The sequence below is a fragment of the Chrysemys picta genome, chromosome 8 (assembly GCF_011386835.1).
Source record: "Chrysemys picta bellii isolate R12L10 chromosome 8, ASM1138683v2, whole genome shotgun sequence".
Lineage (NCBI taxonomy): Eukaryota > Metazoa > Chordata > Testudines > Emydidae > Chrysemys > Chrysemys picta.
This window is the reverse complement of record NC_088798.1, coordinates 69629914-69651945: the sequence shown is the minus strand read 5'-3', so window position 1 is coordinate 69651945 and position 22032 is coordinate 69629914. Positions and strand designations below refer to the sequence as shown.

The window sequence follows — 22032 nt, the reverse complement described above, 5'->3', positions numbered from 1 at the left end:
ATGAGGGAATCACATCCTCTGCAGTGAAGACCAATGCAAATAATTCAATTAGCTTCTCTACAATGGCCTTGTCTTCCTGGAGTGCTCTGTTAGCACCTTTACCATCCAGTAGCCCCACTGATTGTTTGGCAGGCTTCCTGCTTCTGAGATACTTAAAATAATTTTTGCCGTTAGTTTTTCTGTCTTTTGCAAGTTGCTCTTCAAATTCTTTTTTGGATAGATAACTCTACTTTTCTATAGCCAGAAAAGGACCTAGGAATTACTGTGGACGAGGAGTCGGATATAAATCAACAAAGTGCCCTTGTTGCCAGGTAGGCTAATGGCATATTGCGCTGCATTAGTAGGAGCGTTGCCAGCAGATCGAGCGAAGTGATTATTCCCCTCTATTTGGCACTAGTGAGGCCACATCTGGAGTATTGCATCCAGTTTTGGGCCTCCCCACTACAGAAAGGATGTGAACGAATTGGACAGAGTCCAGCAGAGGGCAATGAAAATTATAAGGGGGCTGAGGCACATGACTTACAAGGAGAAGCTGAGGGAACTGGTTTTATTTAATCTGCAGAAGAGTGAGGGAGATTTTGATAGCAGCCTTCAACTACCTGAAGGGGGGTTCCAAAGAGGATGGAGCTCGGCTGTTCTCAGTGGTTGCAGATGACAGAACAAGGAGCAATGGTCTCAAGTTGCAGTGGGGGAGGTCTGGGTTGGATATTAGGAAACACTATTTCACTAGGAGGGTGGTGAAGCACTGGAATGGGTTACCTAGGGAGGTGGTGGAATCTCCATCCTTAGAGGTTTTTAAGGCCCATCTTGACAAAGCCCTAGCTGGGATGATTTAGTTGGGGTTGGTCCTGCTTTGAGCAGGGGGTTGGACTAGATGACCTCCTGAGGTCTCTTTCAACCCTAATCTTCTATGATTCTATGATTATCACAGAGAGGGACTCTCCCACTATGTCCCATCATAGCAGTTCTTGCTCAGTCACAACTTATCAAACTTCTGGAAAGAGACTTAACTATCTTGAAAAAGTTGACATTGAAGAGTTACAAAGGGGCCTCAGAAAACTGGGTGAATGGGCAACAAAATGACAGATAAGGTCAATGTTGATAAGTGCAAAGTAGTGCCCACTGGAAAACATAATCCCAACAATATATACAAAATCTGGGGGTCTTGATGAGCTATTATCATGAAAGAAAGAAATCTTGGAGTCATCATGGATAGTTCTTTGCCAACATCTGTTCAGTGTGCATCAGCACAAAAAAGCTAACAGAATGTTAGGAACTGTTAGGAAAGGGATAAGTAATATAACAGAAAATACCACAATGCCACTATGTAAATCCCTGATACGCCCACACCTTGAATTCTGCGTGCAGTTCTAGTCACCCCATCTAACAAAAAATATATTAGAATTGGAAAAGGTGCAGAGAAGGGCCTCAACCACAATGATTGGAACAACTTCCATGGGAGGAAAGATTAAAAAGACTGGGACTGTTCAGCTTAGAAAAGAGACGATTAAGGGGGTGGGGGGAGGGTTTATGATAGAGGTCCATACAATCAGGAATGGTGTGGAGAAAGTGAATAAGGAAGTGTTCTTTATCCCTCATGTAACACAAGATCCGGGGGCCACCCAATGAAATTAATAGGTAGCAGGTTTAAAAGAAGCTAAAGGAAGTACTTCTTCACACAACACACAGTCAACCTGCGGAACTCATTGCCAGGGGGTGTTGTGAAGGCCAAAAGTATAAGTGGATTAAAAAAAGAATTAGCTAAATTCCTGGAGGCCCATCAACAGCTCTCTGCCAAGCTGGTCAGAGATGCAACCTCATGCTTTGGAGTGTCCCTAAACCTTCAACTGCCAGAAGCATCTGGCACTGGCCACTGTCATAGACAGAGGATACTGGACTAGATGGACCATTGGTCTGACCCAATATGAGTGTACTTATTGTCTAATCCCTCTGGAACTCCCCCCTACAGCCCGGTTGTAGGTGTCTGCATCCTTCCCCAAAGTCCCTTGTGTCCCCAACACCTCATAAAAATGACCACGCGTTGTGTTTGGATCAGAATCACCTGAGGCCCCTTTATTATGAGCATGCAAGGGGGGTACCAGAGAACTGGCAGTCCCCCCGAATACAAATTTTCAACAGCTTATATAGCTTAAAACCACAAATAGTAATACATACTTCCTTGTTAACATTTTTGCCATAATTGGAATACACTTTCTATAAAAGGAAGACAGCACCAGCCAGCTTTCCTGTTATTCACAGTCTGCCCTTTGCGGTTACAAGCTTCCTCTAACGCTAGCAATGGGCAGTTATGTTTCGCAAGCCTAGTGATTATAGATAGTTCTGCTTTTGTATTTTTCCTTTACCCTGTCTCCAATAACCCCCCTTTTTACGGTTAACTTAACTAAAGTTCAGGCCTGACAAAGTTTAGGCCTGAGCCACTTTTCTACTACACTCATTAACGATGCCTGCCCCACTCCTCATAGCAACCCAGGGCAGAGAAAGCTGACGAGCTGGAGATCATGTGGAGATCTTATAACAGAGCCATATGCTGGGTAATTACCCCACGGTAATTAATCACATGCTCCAGGCAGGATCCATCTACTCGGGGGAGAGTCTAAGTCACTTGTCATGCTCAGTGGCATGGATCTTCTTCCCCCGCCCTCCCCCCTTAGCCTCCCATGAGCCAAGCAGGATCTATCTGCCTATTGGCATAGTCTCTGTGATACTGGGAAGGATGCGTACTGCCTGCCAGGCTCAGGGGGCTGTTCTATTATGCTTATAAGAAGCACACGGAATCTTTTTAAAGGGGATAAGGCGATACGCCACATTTATTAAGAGTACAATTTAAGCATTAAAATCACCATATGCTTCCATTCACACACACACCACACACTTCTGCAGCTGGATCTTATAGTTACCAATCCATAGTGTTGCTCGGTCAGTTCCAGTGGCCAGCTGAAACTGTATACAAGGGAGAGGGAGCTGAGCCTCTGTTGAATGTGTTCAAAGCTCCAAAGTTGATGCAGAATGAACCCAAAGTCCCATGGCAATACACCCTTCTTTTATAGTAATGAGTTCCCATACAAGTCTATCTTGCTGTGTCACACCAGAACTGTTAATCACGAGGAGGTCAAGATTGCTCCCAATCAGCATTATTTGGGTTGTTACTCTGGGAGTATCCACAACTATTTCTTATCTTGTCCCTCTGGCTCCACTCTTTATCTTGTCCTTGGGGTATATGCCTTTGCTTTAGGGCAGGGGTCAGCAACGTTTGGCACGCAGCTTGCCAGGGTAAGCACCCTGGCGGGCCGGGCCAGTTTTATTTACCTGCTGACATGGCAGATTCGGCCGATCGTGGCCCCCACTGGCCGCGGTTCGCCGTCCCGGGCCAATGGGGGCGGCGAGAAGCTGCAGCCAGCACATCGCTCGCCCGCGCCGCTTCTCGCCGCCCCCATTGGCCCGGGACGGTGAACCGCGGCCAGTGGGGGCCGCGATCGGCCGAACCTGCCACGTCAGCAGGTAAATAAAACTGGCCCGGCCCACCAGGGTGCTTACCCTGGCGAGCCGCGTGCCAAACGTTGCCGACCCCTGCTTTAGGGTCACCAATCTGCCATCCGGGTGATTCCTCTCCCGACCATCCGGCCCATTAGTACTGGTCTCTGTCAGCATGCCATACATTCTTCACTCACACACAAAACAATAAATAATTTCAAAAGCAAGAATAGCAGCCATAACACTTCTATCCTTCTAAAAAGAATCAATAACACGTAAAGCAAAAAATAAAACCAAAACAATTTCTTCTTACTAATTCAAGGCTAACAAAATAAGCAAAATGGAGTACAATTTACTCGAGACAATTTCTCGACCATTAGGCTTTTGGCCTACAGCTCCTCCCACGCCCCCATCTTTGTAGAGATTTTGGGCTCAGAAGAAGTGAGGCTGTGACTAAAGGTGCCCGGACCCACACTATCATCCCACAGCTCCATTACTGCAGCACCCGAAAGCCTTACTTAGATCTCATTGTGCTGGGCACTGCATAGACAATCAGAGAGACAGTGGGATGCATGGATGGGTGAAGGGTTGGACCAAGGGCTGAAGGGATGGATGGTGATATCACAGCCAGCAGTTTGGTGGGTTCAGCTCATGGCTGCTGGTCCCGTCACCTCTGGGCCCCCATTTCCTGCCCCATCTCTGACTCTGCCGTGTCTCTTGCAGCCAGCAGCCAGCAGAGTCTGGCTCCACAGCTCTACATCCAGTGCACAACCTGCTCCTTAGCTGCTCAGGGATGGGCAAGCATGTGATCTCTTGGCTGCTGAACCACCTGCTCCAAAGCCTGCTGCAGGTCTCACCCTGCTTGGGCAGCAAGACCCTGGCCAGGGTGGGTCCCTCATCCCTCCTCACATCCTGCACACAGAGCAGCCTACTCAGCACAGAGACTGAGCCCAGCAACCCCACCTGCCCTCGCCCAACCTCCAGCTGGAGCCACAGCCCAGGGCCCAGCTGAGCCGGGCAGCCACTGACCCAAACAGGAGGGGACCCTGGTGTCTGATGAGGGGGAAATATGCCACCATCTTCTCTGTATCACCGTGGCCCTGTTACACTATAGTGACTACGTGCAGGGCACAAAACAGTCTCAATGGGGTGGGCTGAAGCATCACAAACTGTTTGATATCCCAATTTTCCACTACTAGGAGTTACTGACACCTCCGACACCTAGATTTTTTATTTATTTATTTATTTTGCTGTCCTGCCACCATTTGCTACACCCACAATTTCCCATTCCTCGGTCTAGGGGTAAGGAGTTGTGACAAATGGGTTGGACCTTGTCAGAGTTTTGACTTCTGTGAAATCTCAATTTTAAATTGGGACACTCATACAATGAGATTTTTCTAATTTAATACATATTTGCTCTAAATTAGCAAAACCCTATTTTACTTGTGTCCAAATTTTAAAAAGAGATTTCCCAGGAATAGCAAATTGTGACAGGAGGAACAGCTGTCTGCCCCTCCCCAGCCCAGAGGTAGCCATGTGCGACAACCAGCAATTCAGGCACCAATGAAGTTATTGGATCATAAGGAATTTCATGATGTTTTGTTTTTAATAATGTATTAAATATGGTAAATGACAATGTCACAATAAAATCCTAGGAAGTGTTACAAGAGTAAAAAGACTAAGGTTTTTGAAAAGTAAAGAATTAAAAGGTGTGAAACTCTATTTCCAGGAGATAATGAGAAAGGGTGGCCAGTTCAGGCAATCACAGCAGAGAAGACCAATTGGTGTCTGAAGATGTCACTTGTATGTAAACACCTGAATGAAGACTGTGAGTATTTAAGGATGGGGGTGTAATGAGAGTCTGGGGAAGCTCATTGCATCATTTCAGGGAGGAAAGAGCAGCCTTGTCTAGACATTGCCTCTTCCCCACCCCCTCCTTTCACCCCCGCAGCTCATGCCTACCTTTTGCCCGTTACTTCATATGTTCAGCACACTCAACAGCAAAGTAACAAATTCTGATGGGGAACATTTTATAACCCTATAACAGATGGGGGAGGCTCTTGTGAGCGGCCAGGTATGACATTTCAGGGTGTAATCCAGACCAGTGAAGTGCTGTCAGCTCTGCCCTGCAAGCTTGGGTGCCTTTCCATATTTTACTGTTGTAGCCTCTGCCTTGGGTTGCTCACATACCAGTGTGCAGGTCCCCCTCTGAGTGTCTGTAGAGCTATGGCCCTGGCTCAGCAGTTCTGACCCTGGCAGCCTGGCAGCACACAGCAGTCATGCTTTGGCTTCCATCAGCCTGAGCTACCACATGCGGGGTGACCCCAACACACTCCCTGTCCTGAATTTTACTCCAAAAACAAGTTCTGTCCTTTCCAGCCATCTCCTAGACAGGCCAGATATATTAGGTCTGTCACACCTCTAAAAAGGCAATATACAAAATTTTGCCACTGTAAATGGAATTATCTACATAGTTCACAACACTGGATTAGTTTTGATTCAAGAATAAAACAAGTTTATTGTACTACAAAGAGAGGATTTAAGTGAGTAAAAATAATGAGACAGTAAGAAACAGTTACAAGAAAAATAAAGATAAAATGTTTTCTAAACTTAACAAACTAGGCTTGTGAAGTCCCTTCCCATAGTTTCCAGTAATATTGCTGCTCAAACTCTCAGATCAGGACCTGCTTCCTCAGTCCAATGGCTGTGTCTTGTATCATCTTAGGTGAAAGAGAGAGATGGCTAGGGAGATAGAATTTGGGGTGTTTTTGACCTTCAGTTTTATAGTTCAGTCACCCTTTGAAAAGCACTTTCCCTTAGTTAAACTACACCTCTACCCCGATATAACATGACCCGATATAACACGAATTCGGATATAATGCGGTAAAGCAGTGCTCAGGGGTGGCGGGGCTGCACACTCCGGTGGATCAAAGCAAGTTCGATATAACGCAGTTTCACCTATAACGCGTTAAGATTTTTTGGCTCCCGAGGACAGTGTTATATCAAGGTAGAGGTGTACATTCTTGCTGAGAGCAAGGAGACATGGCATCTGGTAGAGGAAGGAGGCATTGTGCTGTTTCTTTTCACCTATGTATGCTGAAACGCAGATTTTCTGTCTTCTTTCTTCCCCCTCTTGTCCTCCATGGACTCAGTTTACAGCTGATATGCAAATTGAGGCAAACACAGGTCCCTTAGTTTAAGACAGGCCTGCTTGACCAGTTCTACCTATTTAGGCTATATGAGTTGGAATGTGCACCTTTAACATTTGACAAGAGGAGTTTCATAACTTGACATATAATGTTGCTTCATACATTTCACCATGATAGTATTAATCAGTGAGTTACTACTTTTCAAATGCTACCACACAAGGCATAGTTTGTCCAAAGATTATTACAATAGTGTGTAGGGTATAAATAGGGGGGTGCATTTGGTCACATCTGGCTGGGGTGTTTGTGCAGGGCTCTCTAACCTTGCCCTTCCATGGTAATTTGCAGACAATGAACAGGTCAGGGAGGGGGCGAATTCCTGCTCCAACCCCAAATTGCTGGGAATCCCAGGTTGTCTGGAGCTGGTTTGATTTTCCAGTGGAGTCACTTCTTCTCCCTGATGGATTATGATTTTACCCATTTCAGTTAGTTGCACTTTATCTGCTTCCCCACAGTCCCTCACCAGAATCTCTAGGCGGTGGTTCACTACTTCACATTAAAGTGTTTCCTTTTGGGTCTCTATGTTCTGGGGTTTTTGCTGTAGGAAGACTGCTCTGGCTTTGGGCAGGTGCTTGGCAAGGTGGGGGTTGTAAATTTTTGGTGAAGACTGCTCTATGTTAAATAAAATTACTCTGTGACAAACAATGGCATTTGATTTGTTTCTTAAAGTGTAAAATAGTACACAGCCCACTCCACCCAGCTTGTGTGTGCATATGTGCAGTGCCCTCTGTGTGTGTGTGTGTCCCCTATTTGGGCAGTGACTCCTGGTAGCTATGTGAGGCAGTGCCCTCTTTGTTATCCCCAACCCCAACCCACATTGAGGCAGTGACCCCTGCTGGCCAGTTGGGGCACTGCCCTGTGTGTATCTCTACCAATTAGTGCAGTGACACACACATCCAGCCCTCAGGCATGTGTGTGTGGCAATGCCCTATTTGTATCTTCCCACCATTGCATCAGTGACCCTGGTGGCCGGGCAAGGCAGTGCCCTACATGTATTCCCCACCACCACTATTACAGTAGTGCTCCCTTATGGCCACTTTTAGGGCAGCACACTGTATGTACTGTCCCCACATGATCAGTGACCCCTGGTGGCCATGTAGGGAAGTGCCTGTGTGTCATTCTCCCACCACCACCTTGCAGCAGCGACCCCAGGTAGACAGATTGGGGGCAGGGAATGACCTGTGTGTATACCCCCCACACACACCATTCGGACAGTGACCTCTGGTGGCCAGTTGTGGCACTGCCCTGTGTATCTCCACCAATTGAAGCAGTGACACCCCCACCATGGGAGAGGTGTGGCAATGCAATATTTGTATCCACCACTCCCCCCCACCACTACCATTGTGGCAGAGACTGCTGGTGGCAAGCTAAGATAGTGCAATCCTCCAACCCTCCCATTTGCCCAATTGCCCCTGATCCCAACTACAAACCCGACGGAGCCTGGGGGTGGGGGGAGAACCGCTTCAGGCAGGGGAGGGTCAATGCCAAGGCCACAAGCTCAGTAACTGGGTTGAAGCTGCCACTGCAATGAGAAGCGGTGAGGGCAGGGAGATAGGAGTGAAGCAATGCATGATGGGAGATGTAGTGTCTCACTAGGCCTTCATCTCCCATCAGCCACTCTGGGACCTGGGGCAGCATGGGAGATGTAGTGTCCGCTGCCTCCATCTCCAGTCAGCCACTGCCAGGGCCCGCCCTGACTTCCATTTATAGGGCGAAGGCGTGTGAGGCTAGAAGCGGAAGTTGCCGTGATGTAGTGCGGTCATCAGGTGAAGGATCAGGTGGGGTCCACACTACTGCAGGGGTGCCAAGCTTGCTGTGAAGGGGCCCCGCCCTTGTGGGAGATGTTATCGTCTCCCTGCCTTGTCTCCATGCCACTCTGCACCATCCACAGGACGCTGCAGGAGGTACAGGCTCCTGGTTGTTGCTTTGCAGCAGGGAACCTCACATCCCTGACCTCCCCCCCATGCCTGTCAGGCGCCCCCATTCTCAATGGTCGCAGTCCGTGGCCACCCACTGCCCTCCCGTTCCACTAGTTCCTCAATTCCCCCAGTTATACAACCGAGACAACTTCCGTTCACTGTTCCTCGTTGGACTCTAATAGAGAACGTACCAGGGCAATTTAACTTCCGGTCACTGTGCCCCGGACCCGATTGCAGAAAGTAGAAATAACTTCCGTCCCCTGTTCCCTGTCAGGCAGCATTTGATCGTGGCCCTGTTCTGCAGTGGGTGGGGAAGCAGAGGTAGCCCTGAAGGGTCGGGGTCGCTAGCCAGCAAATGTCGGGGGAGTGGGAGACGTGCATGGACGCTGAGAGTTGCTGATGTCACGGTGAAAGCGGTCACGGTGAAAGCATGAGCAAGGAGTGACGTGAGGACAGCCGGTCACTGGCTACCAGCCCAGTCTGGGTATACCCTGGGAATTGCGGTCTCCAGCCTGCCGCACCTGGTGGTTTCCAATTGCAGGTTTGGGGTTATTGTTGGTTTGGCAGACTCCGGGCAGGGCCCAGTGCATCGCCCAGACACTGCAGCTGCATGTGTGTGGAGCCCTGTTCGAATGCACCAGTGTTTGCCTGAGCCAGGGCCAAAGTTCTGCAGAAAAGGACCTAGGGGTCACAGTGGACGAGAAGCTGGATATGACTCAACAGTGTGCTCTTGTTGCCAAGAAGGCTAACGGCATTTTGGGCTGTATAAGTAGGGGCATTGCCAGCAGATCGAGGAACGTGATTGTTCCCCTTTATTCGACATTGGTGAGGCCTCATCTGGAATACTGTGTCCAGTTTTGGGCCCCACACTACAAGAAGGATGTGGAAAAATTGGAAAGAGTTCAGCGGAGGGCAACAAAAATGATTAGGGGTCTGGAGCACATGACTTATGAGGAGAGGCTGAGGGAACTGGGATTGTTTAGTCTCCAGAAGAGAAGAATGAGGGGGGATTTGATAGCAGCCTTCAACTACCTGAAGGGGGGTTCCAAAGAGGATGGAGCTCGGCTGTTCTCAGTGGTGGCAGATGACAGAACAAGGAGCAATGGTCTCAAGTTGCAGTGGGGGAGGTCCAGGTTGGATATCAGGAAAAACTATTTCACTAGGAGGGTGGTGAAACACTGGAATGCGTTACCTAGGGAGGTGGTGGAGTCTCCTTCCTTGGAGGTTTTTAAGACCCGGCTTGACAAAGCCCTGGCTGGGATGATTTAGCTGGGAATTGGTCCTGTTTTGAGCAGGGGGTTGGACTAGATGACCTCTTGAGGTCCCTTCCAACTCTGATATTCTATGATTCTATGATGTAAAGGATAAATTTCTGCCTCAATAGATCAGCGCTCTTTGGAATCACTGAACAGACAATCTGCATAGGGTTCTAGGTGTCTGCCCTGATGACTCCGGTTGGCACTGCCAACCGGGCCATTAAAATAGGGCTACCATATGTCCGGATTTCCCCGGACATGTCCGGCTTTTCGGTCTATAAATAGCAGCCCGGGGGGATTTTTAAAAATCTAAAAATGTCCAGGATTTCCCCCAGGTCGGCTATTTATAGATAGAAAAGCAGCGGCCAAGCGCCGCTGGGCAGCCAAAGCCCCTTCCCGGCTCCCCGCATCCCCTGCAGCCTTAGCACCCCCAGCCCTGCAGCTGTCTTCCCCCTCCTCCCCTCTCCTGAACACTCCGCCCCCCTGCTCCTCCCCTTCCCCTGCTTCCCGCGAATCAGAGCTTCGCGGGAAGTGTGAAAAGAAGCAGGGGCAAGCGGGAGGCAGCAGCAGGTAAGCTGGGACGGGGGGTGGGGGGTGCGAGGAGGAGAGCTCCGGGGTGGCGCGGCCCTGGCCAAGCGGCGCCCGGCTGCCCCAGCGGCTCCGGCCCAGCTCGGGCCCCAGCATCCCCCGCCCGGACCCGGCCCAGTTCGGGCCCCAACAGCGCCAGCCCGGCTCGGGCCCCAGCAGCGCCGGCCCGGACCCGGCCCGGCTCGGGCCCCAGCAGCGCCGGCCCGGACCCGGCCCGGCTCGGGCCCCAGCAGCGCCGGCCCGGACCCGGCCCGGCTCGGGCCCCAGCAGCGCCGGCCCGGACCCGGCCCGGCTCGGGCCCCAGCAGCGCCGGCCGAGCACCTCCGGCCCGGCCCCAAGCCCCGCAACCCTGGCCGGAGCGCAGCCCGATTCCTGGGCTCTTTAAAGCTGGCCCTGGTCAGGGGACAGGGAAGGGGGGTGGGATAGGTTGGGAGTTTGGGGGAGGGGGCTGTCAGGGGGGCAAAGGTGTGGAGAGGGGTTGGGACAGTCAGGGACAGGGAGCTGGGGGGTTAGATGGGTCTGGGGGGGCTGTCAGGGGGGCAGGGGTGCGGAGAGGGGTTGGGACAGTCAGGGACAGGGAGCAGGGGGGGTTAGTTGGGTCTGGGGGGGGCTGTCAGGGGGCAGGGGTGTGGAGAGGGGTCGAGGCAGGAAGGTAGCAGAGGGAGTTGGATGGGTCAGGAGTTCTGGGGGTCCTGTTGGGGGCAGGGAGCAGTTGGATAGGGCATGGGAGTCCCCGGGGGTCTGTCTGAGGGCAGGGGTGTGAATATGGGGTGGGAGTGTGGATAAGGGTCGTGGCAGTCAGGGGACAGGTAGGGTCGTAGGGCATTCTCAGGAAGGGGCAGTCAGGGGACAAGGAGCGGGGGGGTTGGGGGTTCTGAGGGGGGCAATCAGGGGGTGGGAAGTGGGAGGGAGTGGGTGGGGCAGGGGCGGGGCTAGAGTGGGGCTCCTCCCCCCCCCAGTGTCCTCTTTTTTGCTTGTAGAAATATGGTAACCCTAATTAAAAGTCTGGTCGACGGTGCAGCAGGAGCCTGGGGCTAAGGCAAGCTTCCTGCCTGCCCTCACTCTGTGTTGCTGCCAGAAGCGGCCGCCAGGTCCCGGCGGCCCGGGAGGCTCTGTGTGCTGCCCCTGCCCCCAGTGCTGGCTCCACAGCTCCCACTGGCAGGAACCACAACCAATGGGAGTTGTGGGAGGGCGGTGCTTACAGGTTCAAAAGCAGCGTGCACCGCACAGAGCCACCTGGCCGCACCTCTGTCTAGAGGCCACAGGGAGCTGGTGGCCACTTCCTCAGAGCTGCGGTAAGCACCACCAGGATCCCCCCCAACCCCCGGTCCCACCACACAGCCCACATCCCCAGATGGAGCCCTTGCCCCCCTGCACCCAACCCTCTGGCTCAGCCCAGAGCCTCCTCCTGCACCCCAAATCCCTCATCCCCATCCCCACCCCACAGCCAATACCCCCAGCTGGAACCCACACTCCCTCCCACACTCCAAACTCCTCATCCCCACCCCAGAGCCTGCATTCTCAGCCAGAACCCTCACCCCCTCCCACACCTCAATCCCCTGCCCCAGCCTGGTGAAAGTGAGTGAGGGGGGGATGGAGCAAGCGGGGTGGTGGGGCCTTGGAGAAGGGGCAGGGCATGGGCATGGCCACAGAGAAGGGGCGGGGCATGGGTGTTTGGTTTTGTGTGATTAGAAAGTTGGCAATGCTAAGTCTGCGGCATAAACAAAATTTCCAGTAACTGCCTGGGGAGGGCACATTCATCAAGGAACCGCAGCGGTAAAAGGAGCGGGATATAGGGCCACTGGGAGGCCCCATGCCAGCAGCTCCTCTGGCACGGCTGTACCAGCGCCGCCCCCAGCCCTTCCATGCAACTCTGTCTCCTGTCTGTGGTCTGTTGTACAACCCCGCAGGAGGACAGGGCTGGGTGCCGTATAGCCGTACTGGAGGAGCTGCCGGTGTAGGTGGAGCCACCCGGCGGCACCGTGTTCTACTCTTTTGCCACTGCAGTTCCTGGGAGAGCCCTGTAGCAGGAGCTCCTCCAGCATGGTTGTACCGGCGCCACCCCCAATCCTGTCCTCCAGCAGGACTGTACAGACCCCACCCTAGACAGGAGATGTGGCTGCATGAAAGGGCTGAGGGTGATACAGCTGTGCCAGAGGACCGGCCAGCATGGGGCCACCTGGCAGCCCCATGTTCTGCTCCTTTTGCCGCCGCGGTTCCCAGTGCAACAGGAGGATGGGGAGGGGATGGGGAGAACATGGGGCCCCCGGGCGGGGGGTGAGGCAGGGAGAAGTAAGAGGAGGGTCACGTGCCCCCCTTTAGCTGATGCCCCCCTTTGTGTCCCTCCCATGAGTCGCCCATGTTTGATGCTCATAACCGCACCAATACAACTAGCATTCAAAGTGTGTGAGGAAATTGGGGTCATGTGTTAGCATAATCAAAATACCTTGATTAGTCCATATGGAGTGTGACGAAGCAGGGGGTTTTCTTGTTGTTTTCAATGGTTTACAGGCAGAGGGCGTGAGACTCAGTTTCTCTGTGTCTTACTGGTTTAATGAGGTGGTGGGAGTGGGAGTTTGTTGTTACAGAGGGCCAGCAAACGGCCTGGAGAATAGATACCGCAATGACTGGTGACCTGGTGACTGGGAGGCCCAGCTCAGGAATCTCAGATGGTTCTGGCCAATGGGAGGACAATGGGCTGTGGAGGGAGGACCCTGGTGAACTAACCAGCTGGTTCCAGCCAGAGGGGAAACAAAGGACAGATGAGAGGAGAGGAGGCCTGTTTACCTGGGACAGTAGACAAAGGACACAGACAGGACTTGGGGGACGGTGATATCAGATGCCCAGCTGGAAGGAGAGGGTTTTCTGGGCTGGAAGGAGAGAGCAGTCAGAGCCCAGCTGGAGAGACCTAGATGTACTCTGCTGAGGGATGCTAGGCCTGAATCCCTGAGAGTTTCCTATGCTGTGTTCAGATGCTGAATAAACCCTTCTGTTTTATGCTGGCTGAGAATAACTCTGGTCTATTCCCTCTGTGTGTGGAGGCCCCAGGGGTCCAGACCGAGTGGACTCCCTGAGGGGGCCAACGGCGAGAGACAGTTGTGCTGAAGGCTCAGAGAGGTGCAGTTCCAGGAGGCAGAGGGAACTAGGACTTAACCCCTGAGACAGAGTGGAGCACTGAAGTGCTGTCGCACTGAAGGGGGTTCCTCCCAGGGACCGTACAGAGCCAAGAGAGCACAAGTCCTGTGAGTCCGTGACATGGAGGGCTTTTCATTCACAGATTCAAAGGAAGGAATATGTTGTCATCCCTGTATTACAAATTGGGAAACAGAGAATTTTTTCCACTAGCCATTTACTAGCAAGTTGTGTGTGATGGAGACTTTACGGAGTACGCAGCTACTTCACTGCCTCATGCTGTTTGCTTTTGTTTTTCAATAGCCTTATCCCTGTGGCAAAGCTTACAAATGCTCTATAGAACATAATATCACTTGTTTCATAGTAAATATATAAATATGCAGCCAAAAATCCTCATTATTCAGGATAATGTAGAAACTGACACTTAACATTAAAGTGAAGACATTAACTTTGATTTTTAATTATTCATGCCCCTAGTAAAAAAACTTTCAGGGAGCTCCAAGTGATTAATAAATTGTTTATAAAATACTATTCAAATTTAACTTGTTTTCAAGCAATAACCAAAGCTCGCTAATGTTTATAAATTTCAAACAGTAATTATCCATTATTAAACTGGCATCCAATGTGGAGCTTTGTGATGGGATTTCCAATAAGACTCAGGCCTGGAAGGGGTTTAAGTGGCCAGCTAGGCCTATTAACTCCACAGGCTGCACCTGGAGGAAGAGCTAGGGAGGAGGGAATTGATTGCAAGCAGGCTCAGCTGGACAGGAATGGTCACAGCCTATAAAGCCAGGAAGCTGGCAACAGGCAGAGGCTGCTGCTGGGATAAGACAGTCAGTTCTTGGGAGGAGTGTTTGGAGTCTGCTGCTGGGTAAGGAGAGTCACTACCAAGGAGGAGGGTTTGGAGCTGGTACCCCTGGGGTGGGGCAGGAATTGTAGAAAGCAGTCCAGGGAAGGAGCAGTGAGGGCTGGGAGAGTCAAGGCCAGAACTGCTGGGTTGAGGGTCCCTGGACTGGAACCTGGTGGGTTTACTGTCTTCTGGGGAAGTGATACTGTCATAAATACACAGGGAAGGGTAACAACCTTTATGTATGCAGTAACATCAAATCCCTCCTGGCCAGAGGTACAGAATCATTTTACCTGTAAGGGGTTAATCAGTTCAATTAACCTAGTTGGCACCTGACCAGAAGGACCAATGGGAAAAGATACTTTCAAATCTGGGGGGGAGGGGTTTGTTTGTGCTCTTTGTTCCCTGGGGGGGGAGACAGAGACCAAGCAGGTAAACCATCTCTTGAAAAGATACCTTGAAATTATATATCTAAAATTACAGAAATTGTAAGTAAAGGCAAGGAAATGCGTTAATTATCTTTTGTTTTAGCTTGTGAATTTTCCCTATGCTAAGAGGGAGGTTAATTCCTATTTTTGTAACTTTGAAGTTATTCCTAGAGGGGAATTCTCTGTGTTTTAAATCTTTTTATTACCCTGTAAAATTACCTTCCATCCTGATTTTACAGAAGTGCTTCTTTTACTTATTCTTTATAATAAAGTTCTTTTAAGAACCTGATTGATTTTAGTGTCCTAAACATAAAGGGTCGGTACTTTTATTAAAGGCAATTGATTGGTATGTTGTTCTCAAGCTTCCCCAGTGAAGGGGCTTGGGATATTTTGGGGGAAATAGGAACTGCAAATGGTCCTTTTCCTGAATATTTGTCTAAATCACTTGGTGGTGACAGCAATACTGTCCAAGAACAAGGAAAGGATCTGTGCCTTGAAGTTTTTAACCTAAGCTGCTAGAAATAAGCTTAGGGGGTCTTTCATGTGGGTACTCACATCTGTACCCCAGAGTTCAGCGTGGGGAGGGAACCCTGACAGGCACCATCAGGGTAGTACAGAAGAAGACTGCCTGAGACACTGTAGTTGGACTTTGGGTAACCCCGGAAGGGGGAAACAAGGATGGTGACTTGGCTGGAGGATCCAGTCATGCAGAGGTGGATGCAGTTCCTGGAGTGAGTTGGGTCCCCAGGGTGTGAGAGTGATGGAAGAGACACCAGCTGAGGAGGACACCGCATCTGCAGAGCTAATCCCCAGAGTGGCCAGGAGCAAGTAGCACTCGTGGTGAGTGCACCCTGTCACAGGCTTAAAACATGTGAATTAAAAAGCTGATCTAATATGTAACCGTATAAAGTATTTTTCTCAAGACAAGATTAAATATTTTTACCTAGGAAGATGACTGAAACTGGTCATTGCTGTGCTACATGTGCCGTCTGTTCATTTAGCTTGCACAACATAATGGCTTTGTTACTATTAGGCCAATCCTTGCAGATGGTTATATATGGAAGTGCTGTTACCCACATGTAGGATCAGACCCATAACTGGAAAGTACGGTTCATGGGAGAAGTTTAGCTTTTCTCCCCAGGTAGGGAGGGTGAGTAAGAATCTAGGAGGTCTTGTGATTAACTCAGGAGAGACCTGGGGACAGGTTCCTGGGGTAGTCCCTGGGGAAGGCTGCTCAAGTGGGAGCCTAACTTCATCTGAATGGGGCTCAGGCATGGTAGATGCCTGAGAAGCTGTAGCTGCAGTGAGGAAGTAGCTGCAGGGGTGTGCTGCGTGGGGCAAAACAGGCTCTTGTAGGGAGGACAGGAACAGAACCCATCTCTGAGAAGGAGAGCTGGGGGCTCCAGATACTGTGAGAGAGACTGAACTGAACCCAAATCTGGGAAGGAGGGCTGGGGACTCTTGACTCAAGGAGAGCAGAGTGTTTGAATTCTGCAGGACAGATACACTCAGGGCTTGAGGGTCTGAGCTCAACTTGGAACTGAGGTCACGACTTCATTAAAGGGAAGTGATGGCTTTATTAAAATGGACCCCAGAAGGGGAATGCGTTGTTTATCTGGCTTGTGTGGACTTGTTAAAGGGCCCTGAGCAAAAAGGGAAACTGAGGCAGGGCTCTTCAGGCCCACTGCAGGTCACAAGAGGGTGCATGGGGGGCCAGTAACCTTGCAACAGGCTGGGTTTCTAGGAAAAGGTTCCTGATCAGCTCTGGCTGCAGGGGGAGAGAACTTCCTCATAAGTGGTTGAGGAGGCTGTTGATTCCCAGGACAGATACTAAAGCCTTTTTCCCCAGTAGAGGGCTGGAGCCAGGAAAGTATCCGTGGGCTCCGAGTTTATTTTCTCCTTCCCTCCACAGTCTCTTCTTTATTGTGTTGGCCAACACACACTCTCCGAGCTTGTCCTTCTACTGTCTCCTTTCATTGGACATGGGCAGGTATAGAAACCTGCAGTGATTCAGAGTTGGCTGTCAATAGCTCTCTATGCCTAGATGGGTCATGTTAAGTATAGGTTTACTGGTGGAGGTGGGAGGAAAGAAGTGACTTATTGCTGCTGCTGCTGTCTCTAGTCTAGTGGGACCTGTCTACTTCCCTGAAATTATGTATTAAGTGCTTGGGTAGACAGAGCCCTCTGAGAGAGCAGTGAGCGGCCATTTACAGGGAGCAGATCCCTGTGTGCGGGCCCTTACAGGTGGAGGTGGAAGAGGCCTTGCACCTGTGGTGGACAGGAACATGTTTCTGCTTCCCAGCATCCCAACTGTGCCCATGGTGGGTTGAGTCCTTCTTTCTCTTTTTTTCAGTTCCTAATGACACTGGGTAGATGAGATTGGCCAGCCTGTAGCAGAGACAAAGAAAAGGCGCAGCACCCTGAGCCCATCCCAGAGGATTGAAAAGAGACAGGGAGCTAAGTATGAGCAAATGGAAAGACTCCTCTCTGGAGAGAATTTGTTATGTTAGCATGGGGTGGGTCCCTGAGAAAAGGCCTTTGCATATATCTAGGGCGTGATAAGTTTGGGGGAGCCTTTTGTGCCCTCTCAAGGAGTTATGCAGTGCTATGGAGTCTTCCTGAAGTACAGTAACTTCCTAGAGAGCAACTTGCCTGTAACTCAGGCCTGAACAAACACTCCCTTCTACATCACTGGGTGAGAGTCCCTGGTCATGGCACTCTAGTCCTTCTCTCTGCCAATCTCTGGCTTGCTTCAGAGGACGTGAGCATTCTGGTTAGGTGCATCAGGGATAAAGGCAAGTGTATCTAATGGTGTAATGGGAAGAGGGCTTTGGGGCAGACCCCTAAGGTGCGGGAGATGCAAGAGCCTACACAGCATTGCAGACTCCAATGATAATTTTTGTTTTTCTTCTTGGGTTTTGTTTAGAACCAAGGGAAAAGAAGTTGAGGGTCAGAGTCCAGCCTCATTGTGAGATGGAAAGCGCACCTGAACCAGTGCTTCATGGGCCCCTCCCCGCCCCACTGCCTACCAAACTTCTCCATTGACAAGCACCGTGGACCCTGTGGCTGGAAAGAAGAGGCACACTCCCACTTTGGCTGGGCTTGGTGTGTGTGGGGAGTGAATCTCTTCCAGTCTTGTGTTTGGGCTCAAAGGCTTTTTGCTCCTTCGGGTGTGGTCTTTAGCTGAAAGTGATGTGGTTTGGTAGCTGTGTGGATGCTGTGTGTGGTGTCTGGAATGTGGCGAGTGTTCCCCTGACGCCTCTTTTCCACTGCCTGCAGAGCTGAGGCAAGACAAGTCTGAAAAGCAGAGCAGCAGTCCAGAAAAGTGGAGAGCAATATTAAGATGGCGTCTAAGGCAAGACAGTGGAGGGAGACATGCTGGACAATGCCAAGGATTGGGGAGCAAACCAGATGTGAACCCAGGGCACAGAGAGCTTGGGGGTAGGTATCTGTCTGTAACCCTTCCCTGTCCCCTCTCACAGATAGAGTCCAAGAGGGATTCGAAGGACCGAACGACAGCTCCAGTACTAAAGGTGACTTAGGTGCCTGATTCAGCTTCCATGTGCGTGTCTATCTGAAATTGAACCAGTCATCAGCCCTTTCCCAGCTGCCTCCTCACTGCCTATCTGCTGTGTTCCTGGTGTTCTCTCTGCCCCGGCAGTCCCTGTAGCATGGCTAATCTCTTGTCATGTTCCTTTTGTCGTTGGGTTACCTCTTTTTATACATTTGCCTGGGTAGAGAGTACCCTGGTTGGCAGATACTCTTGTCTGGTGTATATATTCTTTTTGTATAGTCAAATGTCTGTGGGAAGGGTAGCCATATGGTGGCTGTGTGACATTATTTTCAAACTGCAACCACTGTTATATATTTGCAGCAAATATTGTACAAAGGTTGTCGTGTGAAGTGTCTATGAAGAGGTTATGATTTGTTGGCTGTGATTATGCTATCTGTATGTGTACCATTTTTGTAGTTGAAGTTATGAATATTGGCTATGTACTTGTATCTCAATGTGTTTGATTCTAAATAGCATTAGTGAAGCATTTGGTCAGCTTTTTAAGAAAGGAATTTGCAAATTAAGTGCCCAATCAAGAAACCGTTAACTGACAATGGACCTTGGAAGACTCCAATATACATAAGAAGTCTTCCTGGGACATTCAAGGTAACACGTGAGCAATGGCTGCCACTTGCAAACTGAGTCATGCATGGACATGTGACTCCAAACTCCATCGTGCTGCTGTGATTTTTCCAGAGTAAGAACAAATATGTCCTTCCACAGGGCAGAGAATATAAAAGGCCCTGGAAACCCCTCCATTTTGTCTTCAATCCTGCTTCTTACTTCTGGAGGAACCTTGCTGCAAACTGAAGCTCTGAACAAAGGACTATATGACCCATCCCAGCTGTGGATGTACTCCAGAGATTTGATTTGACCCTGCAGTTTATTCCATCACTGCTACAAGTCTGAACCAAGAACTTTGCCATTACTGTATGTAATTGATTCAATTTAACCAATTCTGGCTCTCATCTATATTTTTTCTTATGAATAAACCTCTAGATTTTTAGATTCTAAAGGATTGGCAATAGTGTGATTTGTGGGTAAGATCTGACTTGTATATTGACCTGGGTCTGGGGCTTGGTCCTTTGGGATTGGGAGAACCATTTTTCTTTTACTGGGGTATTGGTTTTCATAACCATTTGCCCCCATAATGAGTGGCACGGGTGGTGATACAGGGGAAACTGGAGTGAATTGCTTGTATGACTTATGGTTAGCCAGTGGGTGAGACCGAAGTCCTCTCTGTTTGGCTGGCTTGGTTTGTCTTAATAGTAAAGGAACTCCAGCTTTGGGCTGTAACTGCCCTGCTCTAAGCAATTTTGTCCTGAATTGATACGCTCAGTTGTGTCCCACCAAAGGCAGCATCATTACAGGCTGATTTCTCAGTGCATGGAGCAGTGTGTCCTTCCCAACACAAGACTGGCTCCAGGAATGTGACTGTAGGTCAGGGGTCGGCAACCTTTCAGAAGTGGTGTGCAGAGTCTTCATTTATTCACTGTAATTTAAGGTTTCACGTGCCAGTAATACACTTTAAATTTTTTAGAAGATTTCTATAATATATAACTAAACTGTTGTATGTAAAGTAAATAAGGTGTTTTTAAAATGTTTAAGAAGCTTCATTTAAAATTAAATTTTTAAATCAAATTAAATTAAACCAGACCGGTGGCCAGGACCTGGGCAGCGTGAGTGCCACTGAAAATCCGCTCACATGCCGCCTTCGGCACGTGTGCCATAGGTTGCCTATCCCTGTTCTAGGTGCTGAGGTTTTTTCTTTCCTCCGATGTTTCTCTCCTCTCATATGTTGGCCATATGGTTGAGTGGTGTGTACTCCCAAGCAGAAGGTAGGATCCATGTAGATGACTCCAGGTGCTGAGTTTCTTGCCTTCCTCCCATGTTGGCCGACTTTCTCTCCTTGCCTCTTCTTGTGCCATCTCCCTTTATTGGACATGAGCTGCTGTGCTAGGTGTGCATTCCCACAAGCTTGGTCTCAGCAGCCTGCAACACGTAGGAGGGGGTGAAAATCATGCAAAGTATTGAGTGTGACATTGGTGGGATGACAGTCGGTGTTGACTATCTGCTCATTGAGGCTGACGTAGATCGGATGGGAGAGGGAGGACGACAAAATTTCATGCTTTAAGTAGTGTGACTCTTGCTTGGCTTATTAGGTACACTTGCAGAGGAATCGTCCAGGAGCCCCGAGTGGAGCAGAAGATGGAAGAAGTGGACCTGAGCAACCTAGACATCCTTCTAAGCAGAGATGATCAGTCCTCAGTTTTCTGCCTTCTACATAACTGGCTGCGAGTAAGCGGTCAGTGCTTTGAATTCCTCATCCTAGTTTTCTTCAGAGGCCGTGAGCCTCATTGTTGGGCACAGGGCTCTGTGGGATTAAGACTGGGAATGCAACTATAGTCTGCTATGGAGAGTGACTATTTTGGGCATAGGTGCAACAGGTGCTTTCTAGTTGTAGTCCTAAAGGTGTAATGGGTTTAGGGTGGAACCCTGGGGGGTGGGAGATGCAAGCAGAGCCTATGCAATGTTGACGACTAAGATGGTAATTTCCCCCCCACCCCCTTGTGCTGGGTTTATTACCAAGGGACAAGAAGTCAAGGGTCAGTCTACTCCCCTCATGCAATGGAAAGTGAGCAAGAGCAGTGAGACCAAAAGCATTGTTGATGCCAGGCAAGAGCAGTCTAGCTGGGAGTGGAGCGGCCATCACTGTTGGTGAGAAGTGTCTGGTTTGGTGAGGGCTCTGGTCACAGCCCACCTTGCTCCAGGCCAGGACACTTGTTAGCTGGGGCTGAGTTTGTAAGAAAAGGTTCCTTACTAGCTGTGGCTATGAGGGAGACAGGGTCCCCATTTGCAGAAGATTGGATCTAGGAGGATGATTCTAGGTGCTGAGTTTCTTGCCTTCCTACCATGTTTCTCTTTTTTCTTATGTGTTGGTTCGTTCTCTCTCTCACCCTTGCCTCTCCTCATGCTGTCTCCCTTCACAGGAGTTGTACAGGTGTGCTCAGTGTGCACCCCTACAGGCTAGTTATCGAGAGCCTGCAGGACTGGGAGGAGGGTGGAAATGGGGAGGCAGGGATGGAAATTCATGCTGTGGGCAGGGTGTCATAGTGCTGGTGGGAGGAGGCGGTGACCAGCCATTTGAGCCATCAGTGTTGAATTCATGTATTTTACTGCTGAGGGGGTGATATGCCTCAGATGGGAGAGGGAGGCACATGGGGAGGATTTTGTGCACCAATAGAGTTTTGGACAGTGATGGCTCTTTTATGGGTTATTTGCTGTTCTTGCAGAGGATTGCTCCAGGCCAGTAGAGGAGCATCTGGAGGAAGTGGACCTGAGCAATCTAGACATGCCACTTCTCATTGGAGTTGAGAAGCTCTTCAGTCCTGTGTTATGGTCACCGTGATGGTGGAGGAGCTGTTTTGATTTTCTGAAATGATTTCTGTCCCCCCCCCCCCCCCCCCCACAGTATTTGAGTAGCAAAGAGCCTCCCTGAGATCAGAGAGATGCTTCTCATTTCCATGGGATGCGCTCTGGGGAAGGTAGAGCTCTGCCTTTGGCTAGTAATTGTCTGGGAGTGTCCCCCTCCTTCCCATGACTAAATGTGA

General features: G+C 50.0%; 1 long non-coding RNA gene across 7 annotated transcripts in view; it reads left to right on the top strand.

The window, feature by feature from the left end:
• Positions 1-8482: 8482 nt before the first annotated feature.
• LOC101948896 (uncharacterized) overlaps positions 8483-22032 on the top strand; it is a 35146-nt gene continuing 21596 nt past the window's right edge. Inside the window, exons 1-6 of one of the 7 annotated variants that reach the window (XR_010589828.1) lie at positions 8483-15708; positions 17222-17329; positions 17795-17973; positions 18148-18309; positions 19145-19351; positions 20584-20726. This is a non-coding gene — a long non-coding RNA (uncharacterized LOC101948896). Of the gene's footprint in view, positions 15709-17221; positions 17330-17794; positions 17974-18147; positions 19437-20583; positions 20727-22032 lie in introns of those variants that run through there. The other 6 variants (XR_010589824.1, XR_010589823.1, XR_010589826.1 and 3 more) reach the window with 6 other exon arrangements.